At 35.8% G+C, this 12,352-nt stretch overlaps 1 protein-coding gene across 12 annotated transcripts in view; it reads right to left on the bottom strand.

Annotated features, from left to right (window-relative positions):
- LOC106883309 (teneurin-m) overlaps positions 1-12,352 on the bottom strand; it is a 487,309-nt gene that overhangs the window by 373,191 nt on the left and 101,766 nt on the right. The window contains exon 1 of one of the 12 annotated variants that reach the window (XM_052969802.1): positions 6,575-6,593. The exons of the other annotated variants lie outside the window; for them this stretch is intronic. The gene's annotated coding sequence lies outside the window, so the exon portion shown is untranslated. Of the gene's footprint in view, positions 1-6,574; positions 6,594-12,352 lie in introns of those variants that run through there. 12 annotated transcript variants of the gene reach the window in all.

Genomic DNA, 12,352 nt, shown 5'->3' with positions numbered 1-12,352 from the left:
CCCACTTCTGTTATTTTGAATGATTTTCAAAAACTTTCAAGATTTCTCATCTAATTGTTTCTGCAAAACCACTAGCACGACCAATATTTCTCTTTTCTTCCTGTCTATATCTTCCTCGCTGTTTCAAATGAATAATCGTTTATTCTTTCCGTCTCGCGCCTTTGTACTTTTCGCATTTACCACATTCGTTTTTATACTTTATCTGATATATTTTTAATCTTACCATTAATTTCCTGAACGAAAGAATACCCCTTCCTCCCGCTGCACACAATCACATTCATTTTTCTCCACAACTCTTTGCGTCATATCTATTACTAAAATGGAACATCTATTTATGAGTATAAGAAATGATAAATAAAACCAAAAAGATAGAGAACATAAAACTTGAAAACAAGAAATTAATAACGAAGTTTGTGTGTGTGTGTGTGTGTGTGCGTATAACAACAACAACAATGGGTACGTCAATCTACAACAAATGAAGTCTTTTCATAACATTAGCTAGATGTAACATCAATTTACGCGCGCGCGCGCGCGCGCTAATAAAAGCAGCAGTATTCAATTTCATATAAACAACGTTAGCTTATGACATATCGCTGAAGACTGTGAGTTTGGATTCGCATTATTATCATATATTGCACAACACCTGAAAGGTTGCCCAAAATCTTTTTCTTGCATGTTTTTCTTGGTAGCGTTAGACTCGTGAAGATAACATCTCATTTCAAACATTTTTCTTTTATCTTCTCTGAAAGTGTCGCCAACTACAACCCTAGGCCATCCATTGTCTGCTTAATCAATCTGATGGAGGGAAATTGTTTAAATACCCTTTTGTCTTTGACCAAATTGTCAACCGGTTTTAGTTTGTTTGTGTCGCGTAACTTAACAGTTGAGTCGAAAAAGAAAATGAGTTATAGAATAAACTACCATGCTTCACAATGTGAATTGGAATCCATTTGATCGACTAAACATATTAAAGGCGTTACTCTAGCATAGCAAGAGTCCAGTCAATGATCTAAATAACAATTACACACACACACACACACACACACACACACGTGTGCGTGTGCGTGTGTGTGTGTGTAAATATACATATATACAATTATGCCTCAGTTGAATTAAACTGAGTCAGTATAATGCATACACCTAAACATCATTGATTGAATATTGAATGTCAAGACTCCGTGCAAGAGTGTTTGTACCTGATATTCCTGCCGTGTGTGCAGACAATGTAACCCAGCTGGGTGAAGATATCCGCTCTTGGTAATTCAGACATGTACTTTTATAAAGGTACTTTCTATAATATTTCTGAAGTGCAGATTCCAAGGTAGGTGAACAGAATATAAATGAGCAATAGCGATGTGCAGGTGTCAATTCATTGCGGCCGTTTCAAGCGGCTTTTTAATTGATTAATGAAAATCATTACATCAATTTGAAAGAAATCGCTCTCGTCAGATAACCGCATCGACTTCAAACATAAAGGACATACCCACTTTTTAAAAACATATTTACATCAATAATGGAACTCAAAATATTTATGTTGTTTCTTTTGTCATATCTGTCTAGCAACTTTCAAGGAAATAATAAGCAAGTGAGCTTCTCTAGTGGGTGTAGAAACTATTGATAAACATTAAGATACCTGGTTCCGGTTCTTTAGATTACTACTTAATAACAAGAGCTGCACAACACCAAACTTAACGATGGTCTTTTCGTCTGACAAAAAGTAGAAGATAGCTTGTAGATTCCAACTGACCCATTTACCATAAAGGAGCTTCAAAGATACCTTAATGAATTGAAATAAAATGAAACAAAAAGACACTAGGTCCAGATTACAGCCTAACCGTCATCAGGAAGAGTTCACTCTGCAGTTCTGTTATGAGACCTACACAAGAAAGGATTGATGGCAACGAGGTATCACTTGGCTATTAATGTCTATCTTTTACGTGAAGACACAGTCATGTCTACGACATGATAAATGGCGGTCGGTCTTGGAAGGCGGCCATACAAAGTTAAGGCCAACTTCGAGCATAAACCTTTACAGTCTGTGAGTACCTGCGAAGAGGCGAAGGCTAGGGAAGTGAACCCTGTCAGTAAATGGGGTCGGAAGACAACTTAGGGCCCATCGACCTCATTCGTCCCAAAGGGAGCACACAGATGCAACGAATGATGTCTGACACCCTCAAACGTTAGCTGTGAGGGAAGCAAGTTATTCATTCCTTCATTCAAAATACATGTATTTTGAATGAATAGCAGGATTGCCAAAGAAACTAAAATTTTGACATAGAAAAGTGGTTTTCTGTTTTACAGAATCGTTAACAAAGAAGTCACTAAAGAATAAGATCGAGTAAGCAATAACACAAAACCTTCTGGCTATTTTGTTCCGTTGTTGCTGCTCATAATGATGATTAAAACAGTGATTGCGGTAATGTTAACTGTGTTAGACTGAGTGATAGCGAATGTGGTAATGACACATGAAAGAGAACAGCAAAAACGCAAGAAAACAATAGAAATTTGGGTTTTAGTAAGGAGTTGTACGTTCACCAAAATCCTTCCCCAAGTATTGCTCGTCTTTTTAACATAGCGTGTACACACACACACAGATTTTTCTCACAATTACCTTAAATTTACAATTATTCTAGTTCTATTTTTTTTGTTAATTTTCAAGATTCTTTACTACGATTTCTATAGATATTTTCTTTCAACCATTCTATAATTCTTTCTTTTTTTCCCTGGCTATCTTTTCTTCTTATGTCATTCTTTGTTCTGTTCGCTTTAAATTTTCCACTTTCCCCCTATTAGCAGTGGCAGTCTGCTTTTCTCGCTTTCTTCTTGTTATTTTCCTTAGATTCCGTTATATTTCTTTCGGGTAACTTTTTCTTTATTTTTAATTTATATTTCACGATACTGTATTCATTCTGATTTATTTATTTATTATTATTATTTTCATTCCAGAATTCTTTCCGCTATTCTTCATGTCTATATTTATAATTGCTTCTTTTTCATTCTTCCGTTTCATTCTCTTTTTGCTTTCTTACGTTATTTCCCTCTTTCCTTTCTCAATTCGCCATCTATTCTAATCGTTTTAACTTAATCTCCTTGCTATTTATTATTTGTGTGTGTGTGTGTGCGCGCGCACGCGTAATATGTATATATATTGTCCCGTCGCTATTTTCATATACCTTTCATGCAATCTTTTCTTTGTAGCTCCCTTTCTCATTCCACTTTTCTCTTTTCTCTTCATTTTCACTCATCTTTCTTTACATTACTTTCGTTTCTATCACTTTAGCCGAGTCCTTTTTACTTACTTTCTTCATATACTATTATAGCCTCCTTCAAGTTGCAAATAATGAAAATGACAGGAATTTTCTGTAGTCAGCTCTCTATCTTCGTAACTCTTTTCCTTCCCTCCTTATTTGTCATACACTCACCATTCACTTGCCACGATCAAGAGTCGCTGGTCAAGTGCCTAAGCAGGACTGAGTCACCGAGAAAAATTCTGTAGCCAGCCCTTTCTGACTATGGTGCGAATGTAATGCCAAGTTATGGTTGGGAACGATAGTATTGAATGAAAATATATGGTCGGTTCTCAGGACATCACACTTCAGACCTGGCCACTTAGAGACATTCTACTTACACACACACACACACACACACACACACACACACACACACACACACACACACACACACACACACACACACACACACACACACACACACACACACACACACACACACACACACACACACAAATGCGAGCAAGCCGAACCCTCGAAATCGTCATTAATCTGTTTCATGCAAACGTCAATAAATATGGACTCTAGTAAAAAGTATTGAGCAATCTTTCAGTTTAATATTAAATTGTTTTTATGCATAACTTGGCATAAAAACAAACATTATATATATATACATATATATGTGTGTGTGTGTGTGTGTGTGTGTGTGTGTGTGTGTGTGTGTGTGTGTGTGGGTGTGTGTGTGTGTAGTAATGTAACAAAAGTAAAATATCCCACACACATATATACATACACACAGTATTGCTCACTCCATTCTCTGAGTTGAAAATTGTATATAAACACACACACACATACGCATATTCAGGGGCAGTAATAAGTGTTGTTCTTGGGATACTTCTTGAAAGAAGTGATTTACGGAACCAACTAAAGTGTTATTTAAAAAGAAATCTTTTTTGCTTCCAGCTGGTATGTGATATTAAAAGACCTTTACAATGTCTTTTCATCTTAGTGGAGGGTGAGAGAGAGAGAGAGAGAGAGAGAGAGAGAGAGAGAGAGAGAGAGAGAGAGAGAGAGAAAGAGAGAGAGAGAGAAAGAGAGGTGCGATAAGGAAAGACAACGATGCTGAGTTGAGAGGCGTGGCGTGGGTATACTGGTGTAGTGTCGAGAGATTTCATTAAAGTTAGTGATGAGTTGAAATAGTGTAGTATGCGATAGTTTAGATTCACCCACCCACCCGTTTTTCCTTTTTGGAATGTGGTAATTGAGGCGTTTGCTTGGCGTATGTTGCTGTTGGTTGCAGCACACAGCTATTGTTATTTGTCTTGTTGATATTTTTATTATTGATATTCGAATGGTATGGGTTATAGAGGTGTGGTAATATTGGTGAATGTCACGAAGCAATAACAAGTGCAGTTAATATTCTGTTGATTAGCCCCGACAGCTTTGTGTGCGCATATGAGGATGTCTTGATAGAACGAATAAGGGGATAGAGAAGGATTGAAGAAATGATCATGAGATGTAATCAAACGAGTTAGTCGATTGTTTAAGAAAGAATGGGCATATTATATTTGATATTCCGAGAGACAAACAGACAGACAGGCGGAAGAGAGAACAGACGAAATCCAATTAAAAATGAAAGTATTTTGAAACTTCCAGTCGACACGATAATTTATTGCTTATTAATTATAATATACCGAGACAGCAACATATTTTTACAGAATGTTCTGCTGCTGCTGGTACTCATATCAACAACCACTGAAAGGATGAAATGCAAAAGTTGACTTCATAATAATTCATTATGAAAATAATGATAACTATGAAAGTGCTCAAGATGAATAGCGGTGATTGTGAGAATGAAGTGTCTGTAATAAGGCTATCTATAAGTAATAAATGAAATATCATGTATACATTATTGTACTTCACTCAACTAGAACTGTTTGCAGAAGCAATTTCTTCGCCTTTATATAATTGTAAAAACAACATTATTTCTAAATATGTTCAATAATTTACGACGAGAAAGTTTAACTAAAATAGGAATCAAACTTAAAACAGAATATTTGTTAAACTATTCTTTATCAATAATATTTAGAATTCGAAGAAAAAAGGGGGTGGGGGGAAATAAACAATACTTTACAACAGTCCTACGTTAAGAATTCTCCTGTTGACCAAATAATTCAAGGATAAGAAGGACACTTTCCAGATTTGCGTATACTCTATTAATTTCCGTACAAAGTTGCTACTGAACCACAGCAATAGTCAAATTACTACAAACTATCAGCAGCACCAGCATGGCTGACGAAAGCTGTTGCCATTGTGACTGCTTTTGTTGGCAAAACATTTTATATCTTTTACACTTTCTTTTGCTTGTGTCAGTCATTGGACTGCGGCCATACTGGGGCACTGTGCTTTGAGGGGTAGAGCCGAGCAAATCGATTCCAGTATTTATTTTCGAGTCGGGCACCTATTGCGTCGGTTTCTTCTGTCGAATCACTAAGTCAAGAGAACGTAAACCAGTCGACAGCGGTTGTCGGTTGTCAAGTAGTGGTAAGAGACAAACACACACACACACACACACACAAAAGACTTTCACAGTTTCCGCCTACCAAATTCACTCAGAAGTCATTGATAGAAAGTATTTGCCCAAGGTGCCGCTCAGTGGAGCTGAACTCGAAACATGCGGTAGCAACGCGAGCTTCTCAGCCACACAGCCATGCCTCCACAAACTGGAAGGGAGGGGAACAACGTATTGAATTACGTGTTTCTTGTATATATCCATCGTTTTCAAGAGATGGGAACAATTTAGACCCTGACGAAATACTTTTCATGTAATTTAATCCACCGTTACAACTTCTTTTTTATTATACTTCAATCGTTTTTAGTATTAATACTAAATAATTTATTTCTATCACGGATACAGTGTTAGGAATTTTAAGGGAAGGAAAGAATCTATTAAATGGAGCATACCACACAACTTATTTCATCGATTTTTAAAGGAGGAAGGACAATGATAACTCTGACTATCATTATAGACCACAAAACAATTTAATCCGTCTATCTTATCATCTATCGCATTTTTAAATAAAAATAGGAATTTCTAATTTATGCTCGCAACCAAAAATTCTATAAGATAAGGACGATTAAATCAACTGGTATTTTATTTATCGCGATCCAGAAGGATGAAAGGCTGGGTTTAAAAAGTGAATAGTTGGTTTGAAGAAACTTAGTACCTTAATGGCATTCAGTCGAACGCTATACTATTTCTGTCAATTCCCCCACCGAATGAAATTTATGAGCAAAGGATATTATTATAATCATGCAAGGATAAAATATACAAAGGATATTACAGAAGACGACATAATAATATTTTCTTCATTACACACAGTTTATCTTAGACATCATAATCCAATGAGCTTGTTTTTTTTTTGTTTTTTTTAATAACATTTGGTCTTTTCCAGTTTCAAAGACATTTTGTTGCCATTCAAACAAGTTGAGCAATCTATGCTGAGGCTTCTTCGTTGATTTGATACGTTTTTTTTTTTTTTTGTTAATAAAATAGCAGCTCCAATATAAAGATGACGTCTTGAGATAGTCTAGAGGGATCAAGGAAGAATGCTATGAAGTCACAAACTCCTTCATGAGTACATTGATGATGTGAAGACAATTCAGTCGGAATCAAAAGAGGAATCACAAAAAGATGCTTTCGTGGTTCGAGAAGTCACGATGATATTATTGTTATTGATTGATTGCTAGAAAAAATATTCCATGTGAAAATATTTAGTTCAAGTAATGTGGTGATCATGTTCTTTTCTTTCGAACAAATGATTATTAACGTGGTTATTATTTACATTCTCTTATAGAAAATTGAGGCTTTGAATTAATTTCTACCACATTCCTGACAGCAATGCTTGTTAAATCTCTCCGGATATTATTTTAACTGCAAGTAAATCTCCAAGTAAAAATAAAGATACTTTTTTTTTTTTTGTTTTTTATATTTCAACTGCAAATGAGATGTATCACTTTTCTCAAACAACCATAAAATATTTAAGCGAAGAACGATATTCTCATCAGCAATGCAGAGAATGAGAAGCGGGTCAACGGAATTTCACGATTGCACCAATCAACAGCGACTACAAAACAACAGCCACCACCACCACCACCACCACCAAACACGACGACAAGGAGTGCAGTAGTATGGTTATTAGTTATGCTGTTGCTACTGCTGCTTCTCCTGCTGGTTGTGTTGGAAGGTAACAAATAGTAATGAGAGCGATAACGATTATGAAAGCCGGATCAGAGAGTGCGAGGACTGTAGCATGTAATAACGAACTCCTATACTAAAAATCAAGAATACAACTGCATCTGGAGCACCACTGTGTATAGATCAGCTTAGCACAGGAGGTGGGTTATACTGGTCAGTCGCCATTGGTTTGTTATGTATGTATTTCACTGAATAAATGAATCCTACTTATTTTTCATGCACCCAATTATATATTTGAAGGATCGAAACATATAGCTCAACTAGCACGCGGGGTGGGTGGGGAGATGATAATCGAAATTAATACAAGCGTCCCACGATTTATTATTTTATCTAAAAATTCAGATTTAGCTGCTGTTCAACACGCGCTCGGACATCTAGGTTAACACAGAAAGACGGCGGCTTAGACACATTATATAGGAAATACATAGGAAGAGTAATTATTTGAAGTTTATTGGTTCTTGAAAGTAATTCGATTACTAGATCAAACTTAACCACTCACTCATTGCAGGTAGCAATATACCACTATGAGTCCCAATTCTGTTTTAAACCATCCTAAAACCGCAAACTTAAATGTTACCTTTCATGAATCCACCATTGCCACTAAAGCAATTAAGATACACAAATGAAATAATTCCTTCTGATACTTTGATATAATATAATATCTGTTTTTGTGGTTTGTCCTAACACTGTAAACATGACTTAATAAACTTAAAATCCTAGTTATGCTGTATCATTGCTCAATGGCATAAGGTTAAGTAGAAAGTGTACACAGTACTTATCTGTTTGAAAATATTTATTTTAATGAGTTCTCTGAAATACGTTGTTTGTAATGTATATTTTAGTTTTTAGCCTGAGTCATTCATCCAACCTTACTTTAATGAGAAAAATAACGGCAAAGGAGAATTGTGGTCGGATTGATTCAATGCATTGAAATAAAGAAATAGATTGACATAGTACAATAACAACAAAACATTAATTCAGTGCCCTGTTTACTTTTACCAATCCATTCGATTATTGTAATTTTCTTTATGATTTAAAATGAACTGGATCAATCTTAAATGCCAATACGTTCATAAAAGTTTAACTGTAGGGATGTGCCGGATTAAGGAATCGGAATTAATAGCTTGCAAGCGTTTAGAATATATTGGATCACAGAAATATTCTGAGTACTAAAGAGAATCTTAAACACCCAATCATTGGCGGCAGTAGTATATACTACAGTAGATGAAGTGTGCAGTTTATGTATAATAGTTGTACATCTACTAAGGGACGCTTGAAAATACGGGTTCTTTCAGCTCATGCTACATTCACAACTAGGTTAATCCGGCACTGAAGATGGCGGTGGTTGTGGTGCTGGCAATTATGATGAGTAAAAAGTGTCAGTAACACCATCAATAACAGCAGACATTAGACATTAAAAGAAAAACTTCGTCTATCTATAGTATAGCAACTAAAATAAATAAATAAAATATATTTTTAAAAAAGAAATACTAAAACAAAATGAAAATAATAAAAACGACTTGTCGACGAATCGAAATCCAAGGAACGCCCTACTGTGCTACTAAACAACCACCACCTTCCACACACGCACACACAGATCCAGTACTTGTAATTCTCGAGCCACCACAGCTTCTATCACCACTATCCATGCAACACGCCCTAACAGACATAACTCACTTCAGAAAGCTCTTGCGTGAGAAGGGATAGGGGGGAGGGGTGAAATGGACGGGGAGGCGGGCAAAAGGTGGCGAACAGATGAACGGTAATAAGAGTTTTCTTCTCAAACAGAAAGAGCTGGTGGTGGTAAATAGAGTTAGGGATGAGTCTGATTTTATGTCGTGGTGGGATAGTAGTAAGTACTGAAAGAGGAAGTGGGAGTGATGTAGTCGAGTTAATGTGAGAGAGTGAGAGGGAGGGAGGGAGAGAGCATGAAATGTAGTATATATGAAAATAGAGAAAGAAAGATGAAAGAAAAAGATAAGTAGAAAAAATTGAGATAAATAGAGAAGACATGTAGCTGAAACAGAGAACTGTATTTGGAAGAAAGAATAAGAGAGTGGGTGTAGTGAAGAGAGAATAAAAATATAAGTAGGAGCTTCATTTATTTATTTATTTATTTATTTATTGGGGGAAGAAAACATTTCAAATCACCGCATATATTTCAAAGAACGCAACAAAAACAGGCAAAAGAAAGGAAGAGTGTGTGTGTGTGTGTGTGTGTGTGTGTAGTCAGGAAGAAGGTATGGAAGAAAGAAGGATAGATGTGGATAAGGCTGAGAGATGCTCATAAACAAAAGATCAAAGGGATTAAAAGGACTACAATAAGAAAGCGTGAATAACAGTTATGAAGACACGTGTATGTATTAACGTGTGTGTGCGCGCGCAAGTGCGCATGATAAAAGGTTACGAAGGATGAAGATGTTGAAAGGACTCAAGCTCAAGAGGGAGTTTCTAGAAATACTTCTTCTCTGTTACCAACTCGCAACTCTCCATCACCATTATACTACTACTACTACTACTACTACTACTACTACTACTACAACTATTGCCACTAAGTCTCAACTAAGTAACTCTCCCTGATCTAGATTACGATAATTATTCTTGAAGGAGATAAGTGTTTGTTGTCCAGAATCTAGATGCCAACTTCTACTGAAAATATGTGTGTGCTATTTAAAGAATTTTGTTCAATTCAACTTTCGGAATGGTAAAAGGAAATATCCAGACACATTTACTAGACACGAAGATTTTGGAAACCAAACTGAAAGAACAGGATTGGAAATAATAAGATTAATGGAAGAAATAACGATTGTAAATAACAGTTTGGAACCGAGAAGCAAAATAACAAGCGGTTGAAGCCAACAGTTTGTTTGCTAATGGAGAATAAATTAACAATTTGAAACTGAATACAGAGAAGATGTGGGGAAGAAAAACGTATTTTGTGAAATAATGAGCTTTGGAAATGGCAACTAACGATTGAGAAAATCTAACGGTTCTACATAATAATTTACTACTAAAGAGTAAATGGTTCGGAAAGCTTGCACATTACAATTTGGTACAAGAAACTAAATCACAACTTTGGTATTGACCGATTTGGAGGAAAACATTTTACTAGTGGAATAGATCGTAAGAGATGCCAGATTTGACTTCCTATTTAATTGTTACTTACTAGTCGATAAAATAATTACCAGTAATACAGCGGATCGATTCAGTCAACTATATACCTTGCTGCTGTAAAGGGGTGGGTATATGATTGGGCGTTTGCCCAGACAAACGAAATCAATTTTTCTCGTAGTGTAGGCTGTTTTATAGATACAAGTAATTGAAAATTACTGTTTGTTTCGATAGTAGTAGAACAATTGCACAGCAGTAATATAATAACATAAACTGGTGTTGTAGAGACGAGGAGAAACGACCCAGAAGCTTCAGTTCGCTTAGCTGGGAGGGATAACCGAAAGACGTGAGAACCCCGAAATAGTTATTAGGGACTGGTGTTTGGATATGATTTAATGGTATTGAGTGGGATGAGTGATGAATCTTCTCCTGGATGTGTGACAGGTGATCTGGTAGCTGTAATCAGCTGAACTTGGGCAAGGTAGAAACTGAAAGATACCTGCGGCGAATTCATGATTTATGAAGAGGTAGTCGGAAATCTATCCTACCTTGTCATCTTCACACTTCTACAACTAAGTTGTACAGGTGACATCTGCTGGCATTATTAACAACACTGGGATAGGATCCTGTTCTGTGAGACATTAAAAAAAAAAATAGCAATCGTGTCTATAGCTAATCCCAAGTGTTAGAAAGATAGATATCTTTCTAATCCTATGTTCTCGATTTTCTTACTAATGTCTATACCCCAGCCACCAATCACATAGTTAACTATGTATCTTATCTATAAATCTAACTATATACGTAAGTGTATGTGTCACAATCGCTAATTCCTTTCAGGGTGCTTCTCTCTCTCTAATTCTCTCTAGTTGGACAATTGCCACGCATTTCGATCGGATGCTCTACTCGTCTGTAGCTAGTGGTAATCCCACGCCTTTACGAATCTGAGAATCTCACCTCGAAATAGACCAGCCAAGTCGTTTTGGTAAATCTTAACGGAACACCAGCGCTAAGTAGTTACATGATGGAAAACCATCGATGTCTTTCTTCCTGTTAAGTTGGTAGGTAATGATGCTTATGTGAATTTTTTCTTTTCTTTCGGGCTTCTGTGCAGTTTCCGTCAATCAAATTTCACACAACTAAAGATTGTGGTAGAAGACCCTTTCTGAAAGTGACAAAGCTCCCACTTATTAAGAAGTTTTCAGTTATACATGATTTCAGAAACGGCATTAATCAATGTTTTGGAATTTCTCCGATGCAGTTACAGAGTTAACCGTAAGCAAGTGACGATTAGTGAAGAAAATCCGTTGTATGTTCAGAGAAAACTAACAAAATACTCAATAAATTTCAGTAACGATAAATGATAGAAAATGAAACTTAATTTTTTATTGTCTTATCGATCAACAACCATAGAGAATTCATTGTTGACTGGCGAGGATAGCATTAATGATATAATTAAAACATTAATTAAACCGGCCATGATGAAATACCACAAGGTATAGAAAATATGAAATGCCTTTATATATTTATATATTTAATCCTTTATATTGAACACTCAATATTTCATCTATTCAATAAGACACATTCCATATATTCAATAAGACATTCAATACTTTATTTCATAGTACCACCCATTTTTATTTTATATTATATATTGTATATTCCATATTCTATATCCCACATTGGTTTTGCAGGAATATAAATAAAACATAAAACACAGACAGTGTTGGAACTCTTTTAAACAAAATAATATATA

This window comes from Octopus bimaculoides, chromosome 7 (genome assembly GCF_001194135.2).
Source record: "Octopus bimaculoides isolate UCB-OBI-ISO-001 chromosome 7, ASM119413v2, whole genome shotgun sequence".
Lineage (NCBI taxonomy): Eukaryota > Metazoa > Mollusca > Cephalopoda > Octopoda > Octopodidae > Octopus > Octopus bimaculoides.
The sequence above is the reverse complement of the archived record's forward strand: the minus strand, read 5'-3'. Positions and strand labels throughout refer to the sequence as shown.